This window comes from Pavona decussata, unplaced genomic scaffold (assembly GCF_977016875.1).
Source record: "Pavona decussata unplaced genomic scaffold, jaPavDecu1.1 SCAFFOLD_215, whole genome shotgun sequence".
NCBI lineage: Eukaryota > Metazoa > Cnidaria > Anthozoa > Scleractinia > Agariciidae > Pavona > Pavona decussata.
Genome location: NW_028145620.1, coordinates 3,250,010 through 3,269,339, shown reverse-complemented (window position 1 = coordinate 3,269,339; position 19,330 = coordinate 3,250,010). Strand labels below are relative to the sequence as shown.

The following is a 19,330-nucleotide window of genomic DNA, read 5'->3' as shown; positions in this document are numbered from 1 at the left end:
AGAAACCTTCAACCCCATGGAACAAGATGACAATCAGGGAATGAACATCTATTTGCAAGTCCGTCAATTTCTACTAGTTTATTTGCAATCAACTAATATGTGACATTGCAGGATTTTGTCAAACCTGCTTACATTTTAAGTTGGATTGATTTTCTTATTCCTTTTTCTACCAAAGTAATGTACATTAATCATTGATTCATTGATTTTAGTTCTTGTTACAATGAATTTACTGCATGTAAAACTTCAGTGTTGTTGTGTTTAAAGGCCCACATTAACCCATCTATTGCGCGCCAAGGAACAGTTTTCATATATGAAACCCCCCCCCCCCCGCCCCATTTTATTTGAGCGGGAGTCAAGTGAGAAAGCAATAAGCGATCACAAACATTCTTTCCCTCCAGCACGGAGGAACCAGAGGGTGAGATCAGACGACGGGACAACGACATCCAAAAGGTTATCTACACATTTGGGTACAATCAACATATTTACTAAAAAATATAACATGTATAATTTGAGCACCAAAGATAAGGTTCATGATAAAGATAGCTAACGTTAAGTACAACAAAATAACTTTTCAACAAGCAGAACTGAACAGAAAGTTTGCCGTCATTGTTTCTTCAAATTGTTTGATTTTAGTTTTGTTCACTTAACCACAAATTCGAGTTCAAGTTCATTTTATGGGATAACAGGAACAAATAAAAGTATTTAAGAAACGCATTATGTACAGAAAAATTATCAACAGCTTTTAATGTTTTATATACAGCTATTTCAATTAACGTTGTCGGATTAAAATGAAGCTAAAAGACAAGACCGCAATGTTTTGTGGGATTATTTTTTAAGAATAATTTCATCAAATGATCCCTGCACGTGCAGGTCATTGTACTGCTAATTACAACCTATTGTTTTCTTCCAGGCATGACTGATTTTGATAAACTTATTCATAAAAATCCCACGTAAACTTTCGGTCTTGTCTTTTAGCGTCATGCTTTGAACCGACAAAATTAATTGAAATAGCTGTAAATGCATAATATTAAGAAACGTTTTTGAAACCGTAGTTAAGTAGTATCACACGTTCCCAGTGTACAGCATTTGGCATGCCTAAGTATTCTGCACCATAACAAGAATTTATGACCTAGTTAAGTGGTATAAACAGCTATTTCAATTAACGATGTCGGATGAAAGCCTAAAGCTTAAAGACATCTTCAAAGAGGCTGCCACCTCATCCTTTTGATATCCTAACATTTCTTTCATCCAAATGGCTCGCCGTTGTGTATCTTCACTGTACGGGCAAGCCATAGCTGATTTTGATGAACTTATTCATAAAAAAATCTACAGAACCTCAAGGTCTTGTCTTGTAGCTTTATACTTTGATCCGACAACGTTAATTGAAAAATCTGTGTATAAGTATGATAAAAGTCTCTATGTAAGTAACTATCTGGAGGAAACATGTAAATAACTTGTCTCGTTTTTGTTTGGTCAACTTTTCCTTGAACAAACAGGGCTTCAGAGATAGTTTTATAATTAATACTGGACAAATGGCAACACTAATGTGAAAAAATTGAAATCCAAATAATTGCTAATTACATAATTAGTAAAATTAGTTAATTGCAAGAAATAATATTATTCCTGAACTGATGCGTTTTTTTTTAAACTTTCCAAAGTATTATTAGATGTGTAAGTTTCCAGGATCAATTTTGGCTGGAAGAGTTTATCTAGCCCCGAAAAGTTCACGGGAGTCATCAACCCCTCTTTTCATTAGAGTATTGCAGATTCCAGGAATAGGGAATGTTAATTAAAAAGAAAACTCGAAACTGTATGACATATGCTGAAGTTTGACTTTGTAAATAGGCAAATTTTTGATATATTTTTAGTGATTTACAAATAAGTCGCAAGTCGTGAGTCTTATCTTTTTACAATAACTGTCCAAATTCCCGCGCGCTGATTGGCTCGTAACTATTGTCTATAAGAGTACAGACAATAAAAATGACGTCAGATGTAAGGCGATGTCATTTTATGGTCTACAAGAGTAATAAACCATAGAAAACTGCCGTCGATTTGTTAAATGACCTATAGAGTACTACAGGATTCTCCAGCAGGATTCTACAAGTTAAAAATGATGGAGAGGTGCTCAAAAATTAAACCCCCAAAAATACCTTCTACTTGAAGCAAAATCCCCCAAAAAATCCCCTGAACCAAAATTAACCCCATTCAAAATATCACATAAAATAAGAACAAGAAAAACTGGATTGCTTGTGTTTTGTTTATTTATATTAATGTTTGATTCTAACAAACAACATCCCAAGTTTTAGAAAATGATCACTGGTGCATAGGGAGAGGAATTAATGTTCCTGTGATTATCATATTTAAGGAGAAGACCCAAGTAAAACAGGTTAGGTTCTCATTGCAGCTAAAGAGAATTCAAGTGCAAGTTGATGATGCGTGGAGGGGTGCTCTGCATGGTCATCATGTGCTAAACCGAAAAAAGGCCTTGGCACCTCCAAGTCACTTAACTCAAAGAACTCCCCCCCCCTACACCTCCCCATGCCCAGACTAAACCTAGCAGAAAAGTCAGTCATACAATGACTGAAAGACACTAAACAATTATCTGTAATAAAAGGTCAAAAAAGGTCACATTATCAGAAACGAGAAACTGATGAAATTTAGTTAGTGCAATAGCATCAAGAATTTCCAGTGTAGCTCTCTTTGACTTCACTTGCTTGACGTCAGTCCTAACTTTTATTTGAGTCTTTAAGATACAGGAACGCGGACGCCGTGAAGAACGCGATGGTCGAAGAGGGCCTGGGGAAAGCGTACGGCGTTCGTGGCGGGAAAATCAAGTTAAGAATTTGTTTTGAATGCCAGCGACAACGCGAGCTGTTTTCCTAACTTGGAAGTCATGGCTTCTTTCACAGAAATTCGAGAAGCGTTTTTAAGTCATGCAAGTGGCTTTATAGATTATATCGAGTTCTTACTGCTTCATGAAGAATATACGTCAGATAATTTGGATTTTCCCTACGGAGACTATCCTAGATTTCATTTACCAGACAAGAATGAAACCGAGTGCAAAGCTAACTTCAGAGTAGAAAAACACCATATTCCCCGACTAGTAGATGCACTTGACATTCCTGTCATCTTCACGTGTGAGCAAGGAACAGTCTGCGAGGGAACAGAAGGCCTTTGCATCCTGCTGAAGCGATTTGCCTACCCCTGTCGTTACTCCGACATGATACCCATCTTTGGAAAGCCAGTCCCTGAATTGTGTATGATCAATAACACTGTGATGGATTTTATCTACGACAACCACAGACAGCGCATCATGGATTGGAATCCAAACGTCTTAAGTCCCATCAAGCTGGAGAATTATGCACAAGTAATTTCCAACAAAGGAGCTCCATTACGAAATTGCTTTGGCTTCGTGGATGGAACTGTCCGCCCTATTTCTCCACCAGGGGAACACCAAAGAGTGGTTTACAACGGGCATAAGCGTGTGCATAGTCTTAAATTCCAATCTGTTGTTGTTCCAATTGGCCTAATTGCACATCTTTATGGGTCAGTAGGTGAGTCACTCCTTACTGTTCCAAATTAAATACAATTAATGAAGCATATTATGCTAATTGTACTGCATGTACAGTGAACTGTACAGTGAACTGATGGGCAAGATGAAGTAACCAGAAGCTGTGTTTGGTGTTTTTACTTATGGTTCAATCTAGTGCCCGATTGGTCGCAGCACCAGTAACATGTTAGTATTTAATCAATAATAAGGTTTACAATTTTCAAATTTTTTCCTACAAAAGGAAGGCTTTTAACAGCATCAAATGAATGAATCAAGATGTAACACAATAAATCTTTTGTTAAGGAAAATAAATGTTCACAATATTAATGAGGACCCCAACGAGTCACTTGTGAACAAGCTTTTCATCAAGGCCTGAGTTATAAGAACAACAACACAACATTAATGACTACTCCAATGAGTCACTCTTTGAAAGTCACTTGCGAACAAGTTTTTCTATTATAGACATCAAGGCCTGAGTTTGCTGCTGTTTCTGGTCCATCATGGCTTTGAACATCTGTGTTTGTTGAGTTTGGAGACTTTCTAGCCTCTCGTTCTCTCTCTTTTTCAACTCCAGCTCTTGTCCTTTAAATCCCAACACTCTTGTTCTGCTCTTTCTTTCAGGTATTCCACTGCCCATCTTCCCTTCCATCGGCTCTTCTTTGCTTGAGTAATTTCTTCTTCAGAATTCCTTTTCTTTGTTTCTCCCATTGTTTCCCTCGCTTTCTTCCGCACATCCTCTGCCTTTTTCCTGTCTGCCTGTAGCTTCTCTCTGTTTTCATCATTTGCTTCTTGCTGTTCAGTGTCAGCAGATTCCTCAAAAGCTATGATTTGTTCGATGGCAGCATCCAGCTCTGTACGCTCGGGTGATATTCCACTCTCTCTCAATTCTTGTTCTTGTTGTCTCTTGAATCGCTGCACTACTAGGATACCAATATGATCACGAACAGATCTCTTTTCCACATTAAAGTGTGGATCTTTTACTACGTTCAGATTATCTGCAATTTTTTCCCACAATGCACTACGCTGCAAAGATTTTTCTTTTGCACTGTAGGGGTTGACACATATCACTTCCTGGCATAAAACCAAGTCATGCAAGGGAGTCCAATTCATAATTCTGCAATGCAATAAATATACAGTGTTTTAATATGCATGTTTAAAAAACACTGTATATTAAAAAAAATCGACAGAAAAGGAAATTTGGCTTGACGAAATTTTTCCATAGATTACCAGTAGTTAGGTCGAGTTTTTTACTTTCTGTTATGCTGTCAGTAAAAGGGAGGCAGTACTATCATATGGAGACATAAATTCATTAAATAAATTATAAATTGCAAAATTCGCAGCTTATGTTTGGTGTATCTGAAGCGGGAATAATATTGAGATTAATAGGGACCCTTTTCGGGAATGAAAGAATAGTACAATAAACAAACCTTCGGGCAATTTTCCATGCTTCAGTAGCAGTTACTCCAAAAATTGACCTAACATAAACATAATTCGGTTTTATAATTGTTGTGCTCAAGACTTATTTCATTTCTACATGGAGCGCAAACAATTTAAAATACATTTCTTATAAACTCCCTTTCATAATACGAGTTACCGAGAAATGGCAAACAAAAAGGAACAAAAGGGTGGTAATTTAGATGCCTGTAGAATATGTGAAGCGTGTTTACACTCACTTGGGCTTTGAACATGCCATGACAGTTCCCACCGAATTTGCTTGTTTATCTGAAGAAAAAGCAATCAGATTAACTTTTTAAGCGAGCATTACTACAATAAATGTTTAAACCTTCGAAAAAACGTAAATAGTGACAATGAAAAGATCTATTGAAACCAGAAAGACCATCAAAGTACTCACGTTTTATCAACAACGCGAAAACTGCATTTCTCACGTTCGCGGCGAGCGAAAAGGTGGCAGTTTGGGCTTTTTGTCATGCGCACTGAACTGCAAATGTTGATTTTTACTTCCGGTCGACTCTGACAACGTCCGCATTCCTGGATCTTAAAGTGCCTATTTTCTCTTCTCCACAGCGAAAGTAACACCTGTGTAGATATGAAAGATAAAAGGAGAAAATTAGAAGATAGAAGGTCTACCTGCTACCATGATAGAGTTTAGAGAGCCATTTTGGAGCAACGCAGACATTAATATATCTTGTTGAAATAAATATTGATAGATATTGATAAGATTTCTTTACCAATTTTCAAATGTCATTTAAGTGCATATAAGCAATCTGCCTTACTAAAGAGCATGACCTTAGTAAAAGTAGTCCATACTAAAATCTGCTTCTCTTCCAAGGTCATAAACTGTGAAAAAATACTTCTGGCTTAGGAGGTGTTATGAACTCTGAATAAGGAACAAACCAAAAACAAAGCAACCAAGAATAATATTATAACAAAAACAATATGACTTTATATTAATATTTTACCTCAAATGTACACAAAAGCAAGGTATGTTCCACATACACTCTAAGCGTATTCTAACACCAACAGAGTCATGACTCCCAAACAATTCAGCCCTGGCTACTGCTGCATGTGTCTCAAAGAGGGGGCTAAATATCGGAAGACAAACACTTTCTGCTAAAGTCCAACTTGCACCAACACAGTTTGCTTGCATTGAAGCATCATTATCCTAAGAACAAAAAAAAAATGAAAATGAAAAGGTCCAGAAGAAATGGTAAACAGGCAGGTGCTGTTGTTACGCTCATTTCGTACATTAAGCACTGATGAAATATAATAATTATATTTATTGAACACAAAAAACACTGGAACACACCCTCTTGTGTGTCAGGATAAAAAATAACTGAACAGCTAAACATTTTCACTGTTTTGAAATGTTTTATACAAACAGAAAACTAATGCAAACATAGTATATGTGTAAAGTGATTAACGTCCCTTGAAAACCAAAAAAAAGAAAATAAATAAATAATAATAATAATAATAATAATAATAATAACAAAAATAATAGGGAGACCAAACCCACAGTACAATGGTTAACCAAAGGAAAAAAGTGCCTTCATGACAGAAATTTTCCTCTAGTCTGATTGAAGCATCTAGAAGCTTGATGAAGGCAGCAACAAAAATTATGTTTTGTTTATCTGTGTGCAATAATGAATCTGGAATGGAGCAACCTGATTAACTGCTAAAATAGAACATCTTGCATTTTGCACAAGGACTATTAGATATTGACTTACAAGGCGGGCTTTTAAAAGGAGATTTGTGTGCTTGGCTGCAGCATCCTCATGCCCTGGTACCTTTTTGCAGCCAACTGATGCTAGTGGACAAGGCCGACTCTCTTTTTTACACTCAAATGCAAAATGAGATAGCATCTTCTGCCTTGAAACAAAGAGAGAGAAATTAATTGCAATGAATGACATGTACATTAAAGTTGATTAGATGTTGTTACTCTTAAAATTAATTCATAGGTGTCATTTCCAAATCAGAAAATTTATTTAGGTACACGAGGATTTTTTATGATAACATTCACACATAAAAGAAATTACCATACAATGCTGGAAATAACCATTGGTCATCTGTCATTACAAGTCCAACCAAAAATCAGAACAAATCTCACTTCTTGGAAACCATGAAAGGAAATGACTAAAACTATTCAATCACTACCGGAATAAATGTACATATACATGAAGCAAACAATTTACCTTTGGACCTCACTCCCACATGCATTGATGCATGGTATGGCCTTGGCCTCACACGCGTCCTTGTGGACTGCAAGTTACTGAGGTGAAATGTCCTTTGAGCAAAAGGGGCATTTCACCGTCCTAAGAGGGCAAGAAGCAAGGTGGCCCTCCAATTCATCCTTATAGGTACGGAGAATGCACCCTCTTGGCTTGAAGGTGCATTCCACAACTTGCGTGGCACATTCAGGCTTGTGCCCTTCCAAATCGCAAACTGGCCCTGTCCACTGGCAACTAGGGATAGTTGCTGTGGAGGGGCACCTAATTAATCTCTTTTTTTAGGACGCCCTTCACAGCAAGGTTTCTTATTAGGGGCCTGGCAAACTGCTTACGGTCAACAGGGCAGGTGGTGTGTGTTGACCTCCACTGGTCAATAGATGCTCTGCAAAAAGTGTGATCAGACTCACAACTCACTGGTTCATTGAAAACGGCATAGCTGAAATAAAAAATGAAAACAAATGATATTAGTTGCAGTGTAATGTGCGTCTGTGAAAATTAACATACCGGACAAATTGGAAAAATATACCCCATATGATTTTAAAAAAATAATAAAATAAAACAATGGACTGAGTGAGCTAATGATTAAATTCCAACGAATGTCATAAATTACCTAGGAAGTAGGAAATGGGTCTGACCTGGTAAATTTTTGAGAAAGCAACCCCAACTTTTCTGGTTTGGACGTCAAAGTTTCAAAATTGGCAATATTAATGACAGCGGTAAACTCTCAAATGTTTATCAATCACTAAGAAAAAAAAAATGTTAAGGACTCATCTTAAATAAGCGTGTAACATCTCTTTTTAATACGCAAACATGTGGTTAAATGTTTTCCTGGACGAATTTGATGTGGAAACCAAATCAAATGATGGTCACAGATCAGGAAAAGCTGTTACAGACAAGGGACATAGAAAATCAATCTTCTTAGTAGTGAATCACATTCACCATTTCATTTGGTGTTAGTTGACAAACCAAGGGTTTCTTGAGAGCTCCTGCTCCACAAGGAATAATTACCAATAGACTGTATTATTGTAAACATACAAAATATCTTTATTGGCAAATAAATATCGACTGATTGATTGAGCTTGAGTTGCAGATGGAAAATGTAGTGACAGTAACTTTTGTCTGCAAAAATTAAAAGCTAAACAAGATGATAGACTAAGACAGGCAAGCCCCCTTTCTGACTTCAGAATGGAAAGACACATGAATCAAGATACAAATGGTGGAATGGTGGGCATTTTAAAGTAAAATATCTGAGTTAGTTCTTTTTTCTGAATAAGTTGTATAAGTTGAATTTTGTTTCCATTTTTTAAACCAACGTTTTACTATCCATGTTTTTTAAATTCAAGTTTTACTAGTCCAGTCCAGTCCAACTTTTTGCAATATGTCCTCACGAAACCAGGGCAAAAAACTTTTTTTTATTCCACTTGTCCATTGGACGAGTAACGTTCAGATTCTGGTTGTCTGAAAGTTAAATTTACTAGTCCGAAAAAATTCTTAAAGTGAATTACAAAATGTCATAATAAACGTAGAAATTGTATAATCTGTTTTGTACCAAATCTCTAGTATTTATTTTAACAGTTATTTCAATTTATGTTGTCCTTTGCACTTTTTAATACAACACCATTTCATACAGACACATCGGGGATCACTCACATTCTTTTTCACGACTTAAGAAAATGTAGCACATCTATGAGGCATTAAAACTGCGATCTAAGATGACTCCTTTGACTCCTCGTCGATTTTTCAGCTTATTCACTGTAGCAGCGCCTGCTCTGGTTTTTCTTTGTTTTTAGCTCGTTGAAAACAAAAGTAATGAGAATGGCTCTTCTTCTGACTCGCAAGAGAATCCGTGACAGCAAAAACCAGTGGCGGATGATCCACCATAAAGCCAGCTCACTTTATGGTATGTGGATCCCAGTCTTCATCGAAACAACAGAACCAGATACTCTCGGAAAACAGAAGCAAAAACGGGAAGGTTACTGTGAAAAGAAACCAAACTTCGCGAAACTCAGGCTAGTTTACAATGTCCAAAATGCTTGGGAACTCAGACCTCAGTAGAAAAGAACATCTTTTTTTAAGCAAACTCAACTCGTCCCATAGGACATGTGCGTTTGGAAATCCACTCGTCCGAGATACGAGAGTACTCGTCTCGGATGGGCAGACGAGTGGAAGTTTTTTGCCCTGGAAACCAAACGGCGAAAAAGAAAACTCCAACATACTTAAACACACTTAAACGTAACTAAGCTTATAATTTTTATAACTCAATAGCGTTTAAAGAGTTTAAACCCTCTTACGGCTAGAACGCAGCACGTGTTGCAGTCGTATGCGTGGTACACGTCTTGTAACCGACCATGAACATTGGCACAAAATCCCGGCGCAAATATGCTAACTATACTTGTCTGCCAGCAGATAAACAAATGCTTTCCAAATACTGCAAATAAAATTGTGGCCAATGGGTTCAAGGAAAAGCTCTCGCTCAAATCCAGAGATTTTTTGATTCCAAGGACAACGACAACAACGTGCTTGTGTGAGAGGAGGTGCGATCGACTTTAGGGAGCATGTGCGATAAACGATGCCAGCAGTTCACCAGCGGTGTATTGTGACGCCATGGAAACCAATAGGAGCAATTGAAAACCATGGTAACGGGAGTGTGACGAGTATTCAATCACATGCTGGTTTATGCATGATGAGTTTCTAATTTCATGTTCATTGCTCACATTACATAGATCGCATTACATGTCATGACTTGTTACGTCTAGTTATGATGTTTCCTTTTGGAAAAGTAATTTTGCTACAGATGGCGCGCCATACTTTCTGCGTTGCTTGTAGACTTCCCTGTACAATCAGAATACTGACATGATCTAGGTGACAGCCAAAACCTCCTCAAAGAATGCCTATGTCTTGGACAAACTAACATTTTTTCAATCTGTTCTTCCGTTATTGAGAAAAGACCAGCTCTTGCCAGAATGAGGTCCTTCTCGTAAAACTTTCCTTTGACAAGAGGCAGCTAGCAAGGTGCGCATTAACATCATCATTGCAGTTGCTTAGGAAGTATAGTTCCTCAAGGCCGTGACTTATTCCACAGTCTCTGTCTACTATGGCGTTCAGAGAACACAGCTTTGACGACATGTTTATACTTAAAAGTATACAGTAAAAGCCGTTTATTTTTTGCTTCATTTGTCAACAAGTTAATTCAATTAAATTTTTCCTGATGGGAAACTTTACCATTAAAATTGATTCCAATCCTATGGGCTGAAAATCACTGTATCACAAAAAAGACCTTTGTACACTGAATCCTGACCATTGATTTAAACATGAGTTTGCAATTCCACAAAATGGATCAAATTACATATGACAAGACAACTTTAATTTTTTAATTCCAGGACCCGTGGATCGGCAAGATTTCCGCACAGCCCCATACATTAATTATGCATACAGTCTTTGTTCAAAGGAAACAATAGGGATAACAATAGTACGCCGTTGGGATTACTTTGCTTTGTTCCTCTTGGTTTTATATTTTCTTTCTAAGTCTATATGGGCTTTGCCGAAATCTTCGAATTTGAGGGAAAAAATACGGAAAATCTAAACAAAATTTGACAATTTTAGCAATTTTTACGCATTTTAATTTGTCCTCGTTTTAAAAATGTTTAGAATTGAGTGACATGTTTTCGCATGGCCGTAAAAATAAAGGTAGATTAACCAGTGGTTTTTAATCGCGCCTGTCGTAAACTATCAAAAATAAAGTATTTCTTTACCTTTCATTTTGTTTTACGTTCTATTTTTGCTGCTGTCATTCCTAAAATAAAGTCAGAGGTTCTCGCTAACGTAGAAGTGCGGGCTTCATGTGTTACGGTATCTGATATTTCGTCTTCCTCCGGCGTATCTCGAAGAGCGCGTAGAGCGCTACAATGCTTTGTCAGTCCTGGTGAACTTCGTAAAGGCTGGCATCTTACAATATATGCCAATATTGCTCGTCTTTAGGGCATTCTTGCACCCAACTGGCGGACATTTCACGGACGGCACGTTTAGATTGTGTTCCTTGTACTATTCTGTTCACCATTTGTAATCCGCAAGGATATTGGGCGACTTTACAAGATGATTAAAGGCTTGGAACGATGGGCGAAGGTCAGTCAAATTACAGACGTAGTAGCATGGCATTGACGTAGGGGAAGCGATGGACGAAACAGCAAAGGACGCAAAAATAATAAGACGACGATTCGGAGCACAAGCAACAACTACATGATTTGAAGTTGGCCAAGACTCGTTAATGCTCTATAACTCACTATAACATGGTTGCATGGGGCTATGACTAGGAGAAATACACAAACCGAGACTGGCCAATCAAGGGGCGAAAATGACCCATTTTCCCGTGAAAATTACAAGGCAAGTACAACGCACAGGGAAAAATTACCTCTGTATTGTTATGTAGATTTTTAAAGGCTTACAAAAAATAAAATATATTTGTTGAGGGGTAATTTCCAACAAATCCCTCGTAGTCTAGTGGTAAAGCAGATGGACAGGGAATCCAACGCTAACAGTAAGGCTTCAGTTCAAGGCACGGTATGGTAGCTAGACCGAAAAAAAAAGAAAGAAAGAAAGAAAAAGAAAAGCGTTAGGGGGCTGAGGTAGAGAAATAAAGAAAATGGGATTGGGAAAATGGAGAGAGAAGAGGAGAAAAAGTCATGACACGACGAAACCCTCTTTTATTGACGCAGTAAGTATTATTTGCAATGTATATATGCAAAACACACGGGAATAGGTTATTGTCTTTTAAAACAATGAAGCGCATGCATAATTAATACATCAGCATGCATAATTAATGTATGGGGCTGTGCGGAAATTTTTTCCGTGGATCTAATAATCTTACTTGCTGACTATGTGCACTTTCTTAGATGTAGTTTTTACTCAAAAAGTGGCGATCATTTTGGGAATTACGGATCCAATGTTCGGCGTAGGGAACTATAAAACAGCAAAGAGCTAAATATTTGTTTTCAATAAATAAATGAAGAAACAAGCCTTCTCGATGACAATTAGTTCTTTAATCACAACGATGAACGAGTCCTAGTACACAGAAATGAGACAAAATTACAGTAAGATTGGGGAACGAAAGGACGGAGTACATAAACATAATAATCAACTTGCGTATTATTGTCACAAACGAGCGAGGAGTTACAATATGGCTATGATTTCCGAAGCAGATGCTTGTAAACAAGGCTTAAACAAAATGTCCGACCAGTGAATACTCGACTCACAGAGTGGTCAGCGGTTACATCGAAATCGAGGTATATGCGTTGTGTTACTATCCTTAAGTGTAACGGTATCTCTATCGACAGTATCTCTGCAATAAATTATCTCTAAATGTAGCAAAAATTTATTTGAGCTGAGATTTTCAGTTTTGAAGAACTGCTGCAGGTCCTTGCACTGGCAACCTCTAAATAAGCTCTCTTTATTTATTTATTAATTTTTTTATTTTTTTAACTGCAAATCTCAATGACTGTTTATACTAAAGTCGTCAAAATGTGACTTGACTCAACAATGATTTTGACATTAACTCGGCTTTCGATGTCATTGGCAATGACTCTCTGAAATTATTAGAAATGTTAAAAAAGGAAAGAAATAGAAGTGATATAATTAAATAGGAATTAAGACTGCTTATAAGAGGAATACCGGAATTCAAATGTATTTTAAATTACTACTCACTTCAACCAAGATTGAGCGTTACGTGACAACAGTACCGGAAACGACTACAAAGAAAATTGTTTTCTCCCTTTTGATTTAATGTTGAATGCTTAAGACAGGAAGAAGGACTTGCTGCAGAGACTGTCTTGTACGTTTTGTACAAGAATGCAAAATAATGCTCCTTGAGTGACAAATAATTCAAATTGATCATCAGGCTAAGAGGGCGAGATATCTTTGCTTGTAGTTTTTCTTTGAACCATCTCAATGGAATCTCATGACTTAGATCACATCAACCTCTTTTCTGTGTTCTGCTTGCAGAGAATGAGACAGGTAGGGAATATGTTAATTTTAGTATGTTGAGAAAAAAGCTCCATTCATTAGTAAGTTGAGTAGCTGATTAACCTATCTTTAAAGGTTATCTTCGATTGGTTGAGTGGAAAGACTTCTACCTTTTCTCAGGTAGAAGAGTAATTTAATCCAGCATCTGTACAGCATATATTTAAAAGTTGGATGCGAAACTGCGAACAGTGTTTCATGCTGTGCACAATAACAATGAATGTTGACCTAGAAAGCATGATGTGTGACTCGATGGTAAAATAATGAAGACAGGCCAAACACGACTCCTATTGGTCGAGATAAGAAGTACATGACCTTCAAAGCTTAGCTCTTACGAGTATGTCTTTCAAAGATCTCCCTTTTCTGTACGAAAAGTAGGGGAGGATCTTTGTAGATCTGTCTTAGCAGAGGCTGGTTCTCTATCAAATGCCATTTATTCATCAGAATGGTTTTTAGGTTAGGCACGGATGGGCAATATTCCGTAACAAACGGCAAAATGTTTTTGCGCGTTTTTTGTTTGTTTTGTAGTGCCGACATTCTTTCCTTGGAATTGATGGTAAAATAATGAAGACAGGCCAAACGCGACTCCTATTGGTCGAGATAAGAAGTACATGACCTTCAAAGCATTGCTCTCACAAGTACATCTTTCAAAGATCTCCCTTTTCCGTACGAAAGTAGGGGAGGATCTTTGTAGATCTGTCTTAGCAGAGCCTGGTTCTCTATCAAATGCCATTTATTCATCAGAATGGTTTTAAGGTTAGGCACGGATGGGCGATATTCCGTAACAAAAGGCAAAATGTTTTTGTGCGTCTTTTGTTTGTTTTGTAGTGCCGATATTCTTTCGCTGAACTTTACTTCTGATATAGTTTTATCTATAAGATTATCGGGATAACCTCTGTTGCGTAGTCTCTGTTTGAATAGAGTGATGTTTTCTTCAAATTTTGTTTTTGAAGAGTTTGTTCTGAGAAGTCTTAAGAGTGACCGTCTGTAATTTTCAACTAATGTGTTTTGGGTGAGAAAAAATAAAATTCCTCAAACTTTCTCAGAAGAAAGGACTAGACAAGTAATTCACATTCATGTAACTTTCAGGTCAATCAGATAAATATTTTAGCTGCAGGACAAATATTTCGGTTTTTTAGCTCTTGGAAGGCACTCAGGGATCATTTTACTACACATCGGTAACACCTGGGTTTGGATATAAAACGTAACTAAAGCTAAACGCCAAGTTGGAACTCGAAATCAGAAGACATTTATGATTACTTCAGGACAGTTATTTCCAATTTTAATAAAAAGCTGAATATTTTATCGATTTTTTAACTTGTCTCTTTTGTGAGCCATTTCGGCAGGTACAAAAATCGGCTAAATTCAAATGGAAATATCGCCAATGGTACATTACTAGACTTCATGACAGTACACCCCAGTTAAAGAGCAACGTCTTCCCTTCAAGTATATGCAATAAAATTTTGGGGCCAACGTACCTACGAAATTTGACAGTTGAAATTACAAAGCGCACTTTTGTAAACAAACGCAATCTTTAATTAGCTCAACAACGACGAGTCAATGACATACGAAGGAAAACCATTACAAAATCCACTTACGTGCTGGAGATACTCTGACCTGGAGAAAAAGGAATGCTTTCAGTTACCTTCCCAGTGGGATGGCGGAATGGAAACATGTTTCCGCGGAATTTGTGCACGATGAAGTTTATACAGTCTTCGACAAAGAAGGTAAAGTTTGACCATTCTTTGACTGTAACCCCCGCTGTTCGTCACGGAAAACTGAATGTTTTACGGTATTCGAAAGATCTAACGACTCTCTAGATCCTTACAACAACTGAGGTCGTCAAGCTAATGTTCCCTTTCCGGCAATAAAAGTATCTTTTCTGTGGCGCATGAAGTAGCGAGAGATCTCCTGATCCAGCAGTTGGCAAGGCGAAAAAGATTGCGTTATTTACACATTGTCGTCCCCAGATCACTCGGGTTGGGAAGATGTGGGTGCCGCGCAAATGATTATCTGATATCAGTTTTAGAGAATAGACTAGAAAACGTTTTTTTTTTCATGTGAAGCGATATCAAATGAGAGGATATCAGATACAGACTACTTAGCTAAACAAGAAAGCCATCAAGCGCCTACTGCAGAAACTGAACATTCTATGTTTCCCCTAACATGCGTTAATATATCGCCGATTTTCAGTCTGAGTGCAGTCCGGCTTCAGCTGGATTTTACTAACTTTATTGGCGCACCGCCTTGCTTGTTTTCTTTACAGGAGACTGGCAGCACATGTAGCAAGTTTCTTGGAAGGGGGTCTGAGTCATGACAAAAATTCTGAAACGCCTTTGTTGTCTAATGACAGCCTAGTAGAGATATTCTAGTTCTGGTTCCTACATTCCGCCAACAAGTTGTCTACATCTCTCTACGTAATATCCACGAAAGGAAGTAAAGTACAACTCGAAGGCATGGAAGACGTGAAAATACATCAAATGCTAACAGTTACATACCGTTTTGTTACAAGACTTATGCAAATATTTTGCAATCATTTTTTGGTGAAGTGCACAGCTGCACGCATGCACGAGACACCTTTGCAATTCCATGTACAGTGTAAGGTGCCTTACGTGCCGTTGAGATTAACACATTTTGCGGAGCATGATGATGCGAAGCTTTTTGTATCCATTCGATGCGTTTAAGTTACAGAGCTTAAATGATTCGAAAGTGACTGGATGGGATAACAGATACTGGTCAAGAATAGTTTGGCGAGTTAGTGAATAAGCAGCTTCGCCCGCCCTCAGCGGCAATTATGTCTTCTTCAGGGGTGTCTTCTTGGCTGTTCTTTAGCTTAGCAGCCGCTCTGCAAAAATAAGATTGGACTTGTTGAGGAGTGAGGAAGTCATCTACTGTAAACCTTCTATTTCCACCTTTGTCCTTAGCAAACCTTACGTCACATGCCACGGCTGCTGCATGAAGCTTATGGCCGGTTTCCTGGCCAATGGGAAACTTTTCATCAAGGTAGCATTCTTACTTTTCAGTGAAACGTTTAGCCTTCTTTATCGTGCCCAGCCTTGTGTTTGAATCTCTTTAGCAGGGGCTGGAAGCGTGGATCTTGCCACTAGCTGGTTGAATATCAGAACCACGGAGAAGTTTGTCTCCTTGTCGGATAAGTTCTCCCTTTTGAGGACAATTTCACATTTACCGTACTGAAAATGGTTCTCTAAAGAGCTGTAACGCTGGAAACGTTTTACATATCCGTCAACCGGGCAAGTGAAGAGCTTTGCTGGATGATCGTCTTCATCGTGGGAATCGTTGTTCTTCTCTAATTCACCTGAGTGGAGCTTTCCTTAACCTCGGGTATTGCACAGTTGCTAAAAGAGATAGCAAAGAAATTGATGAACGAGCGGGGAAGGCTCGCGGGGGAGGGTAGCGAGTTAATGCATGGAGTGCTTAGGGGACCAAAAAGTGCCTACTTCGGTTGTTTTTCCCCTTCCTCTCCAGACATTTTTCGTTCATTTCTCCTACTCCCTTGGAAGGGAAACGACTTTTGCTTTTAAATTTTCCGCGCGCCCCATCATTTCGGAATTTATTGACGTCATAGTTTAAAAATCAGAAAAATGAAATTTTACGGCATTACCCTTACAATATAAAAGTAACCATTAAACAATCATCATTTTACCCTGAAATTCGTAGCCTACGTAGCAGTCGTTTCTTTTCCGAGACCGGGGAAGGCTCGCGAGGTAATGCACGGAGAGCGCATGGGATCAAAAAGTTCCTACTTTGGCTGTTTTTTCGATTCCTCTCCAGAAGTTTGCGTTCACTTCTCCTGCTTGCCTGGTTGAACTTTTCCACACTTAAGATGATGAAACGCCACACCCTCCTCATCTCCCACCTCACCCTTTACCCCTCCCCCGGAGGGGATGGGAGTGCTACGTGAGAAGTAACATAACGCAACTCAAATAGCGGGCTAGTTTTAATCTTAATTTCTTGACCAGGTATTACGTTGGAATTGTCCTTTTTATCAAGCAGACTTGTAAATGTTTCCTTAATTAAGGATAGGAATAGTGTAACTTCAAACTATAAATTTGTTTTTATCTCATTACTACTCTGGTTCAGTTGATTACCTGCTCTAGCTAGGAGCAACTGTGCCTCATTTTGCAAGGAAGCATGACTTTAGACGTGCTTTTCTGCCCATGACACAACTCTCTAGAGCTATACTCCTCACCACTGCAGGATTTGCTGCACTAAAACTACATGATCCACCGACGAAGGTTGAGTAACCGCATGTCGTCATGACCTGTATTAAGTAGCAATTGCTTTATGAAGGGGCCAATGATTGTCACGATAGAATAAACAAAAGCTCACTTTCGACTAACTTTAAAATACCTCTCAACCCCTTCAGTAAACGTCGCCAAACTGAACGCGAAATTACTTGATCAACGATGGACAGACAGGTGGGCGGACAACTTTCTGTGCTTATGTCACGCAATCCAACTTGTTGTCAGTTAGTAAATTTTTGCGAGACTCAGTTACGTGCGTTTCACAGATCCTCACCATCTGGCCTCAAAAGTGCCATCCACTGCAAAGGTACGTTTCTTGTAGATAGCCTTTGGCTCACGTATGGAATAGAAGTCAAATAATTTATCAATTTAGATTGTTTTTAAAGCGCGCGGAATTTGCTTATATTTTGAACAGGTAGTGTGACAATTAAACAATACTTTTTCAAAACTTGTCTTGTTTCTTTCAAAATTCGCTGATGATTAATCGAAAATATGTTTCTAATCCACAAAAAATATAACAGGAAGCACAATATTTTGTTCACTTCGGGTATAAATAAAATTTCATGACACGAGGGGATTTTAGATTGTTTTCCTCCGTATATCATTGACTCGTCGTCATTGAGCTATTTGAAAATTTAGTGTTTGTTTACAAAAGTGCACTTTGTAATTTCAACTGTCAAATTTCGTAGGTACGTTGGCCCCAAAATTTTATTGCATATATTTGAAGGGAAGACGTTGCTCTTTAACTAAGGTGTACTTTTATGAAGTCTAGTAATGTACCATTGGCTATATTTCCATTTGAATTTAGCCGATTTTTGTACCTGCCGAAATGGCTCACAAAAGAGACAGTTAAAAAATCGATAAAATATTCAGCTTCTTATTAAAATTGGAAACAACCGTCCTGAATTAATCATAAATGTCTTCTCATTTCGAGTTCCAACTTGGCGTTTAGTTTTAGTTACGCTTTATTTCCAGACCCAGATGTTTACGATCTGCAGTAAAATGATCCCTGAGTGCCTTCCGAGAGCTGAAAAACCAAATTATTTGTCCTACATCTAAAATATTTATTTGATTCACCCAAAAGTTATATCAATGTAAATCGCTTACCTAGTCCTTTCTTTTGAGAAAGTTTGAGGAATTTTATTTTTTCTCACCCAAATCACATTAGTTGAAAATTACAGACGGCCACTCTTAATACTTCGCCTTTGATAAAGCCTTTCCTGACGCCTGGAGGGTGGCAGGAAGAAAAATGGGTGTGCTGGAACGTTTCTGTTGGTTTGAAGTGCTTACGCATGTCAAGTTTTGATTATTTTTTTAATCTTTCGCCCTTGTATACACATGTGTCAAGGAAAGTGATTTCAATATCTGAAATTTAAGCCGTGAATTTTATGGTCGCATGATAGTTGTTGGCTAGCTCTATAAAAGTTTGGATTTCATTTTTGCTTACGTTCCATAGAGAGAAGACATCATCGATATATCTCTTCCATGTAAGCGGTTTTGTAGCACTATGGCTAATTATTTCTGTTTCGATCTCTGCCATGAAAATATTTGCAAAGGATACTGCCATCTTTGTAGCCATTGCGGTCCCGTGTCTTTGGAGGTAGTTTTTCCATTAAAATGGAAAGAGTTTTCCTTTAGGATAAGTCTAAGCATATCCCCGAGGTAGTTAGTTGGAATGGGAGGTTTATTTTTGTGGAATTTTTTCGTATGCTTTGCATACAATTCTAATTCCATCCTCCTGTGGGATATTAGTGTATAAGCTAGCTACGTCCATTGAGACATGGATCGTGTCCTTAGCGACCTTTGTTTTCTCTGTA

The 19,330-nt window shown here is 38.0% G+C and overlaps 2 pseudogenes; both read right to left on the bottom strand.

Moving 5' to 3' along the window:
• Window positions 1-3,748: 3,748 nt before the first annotated feature.
• LOC146460061 (uncharacterized) lies at window positions 3,749-10,362 on the bottom strand (annotated as a pseudogene).
• A 3,504-nt stretch (window positions 10,363-13,866) lies between these two features.
• LOC146460060 (uncharacterized) lies at window positions 13,867-19,092 on the bottom strand (annotated as a pseudogene).
• Window positions 19,093-19,330: the final 238 nt, after the last annotated feature.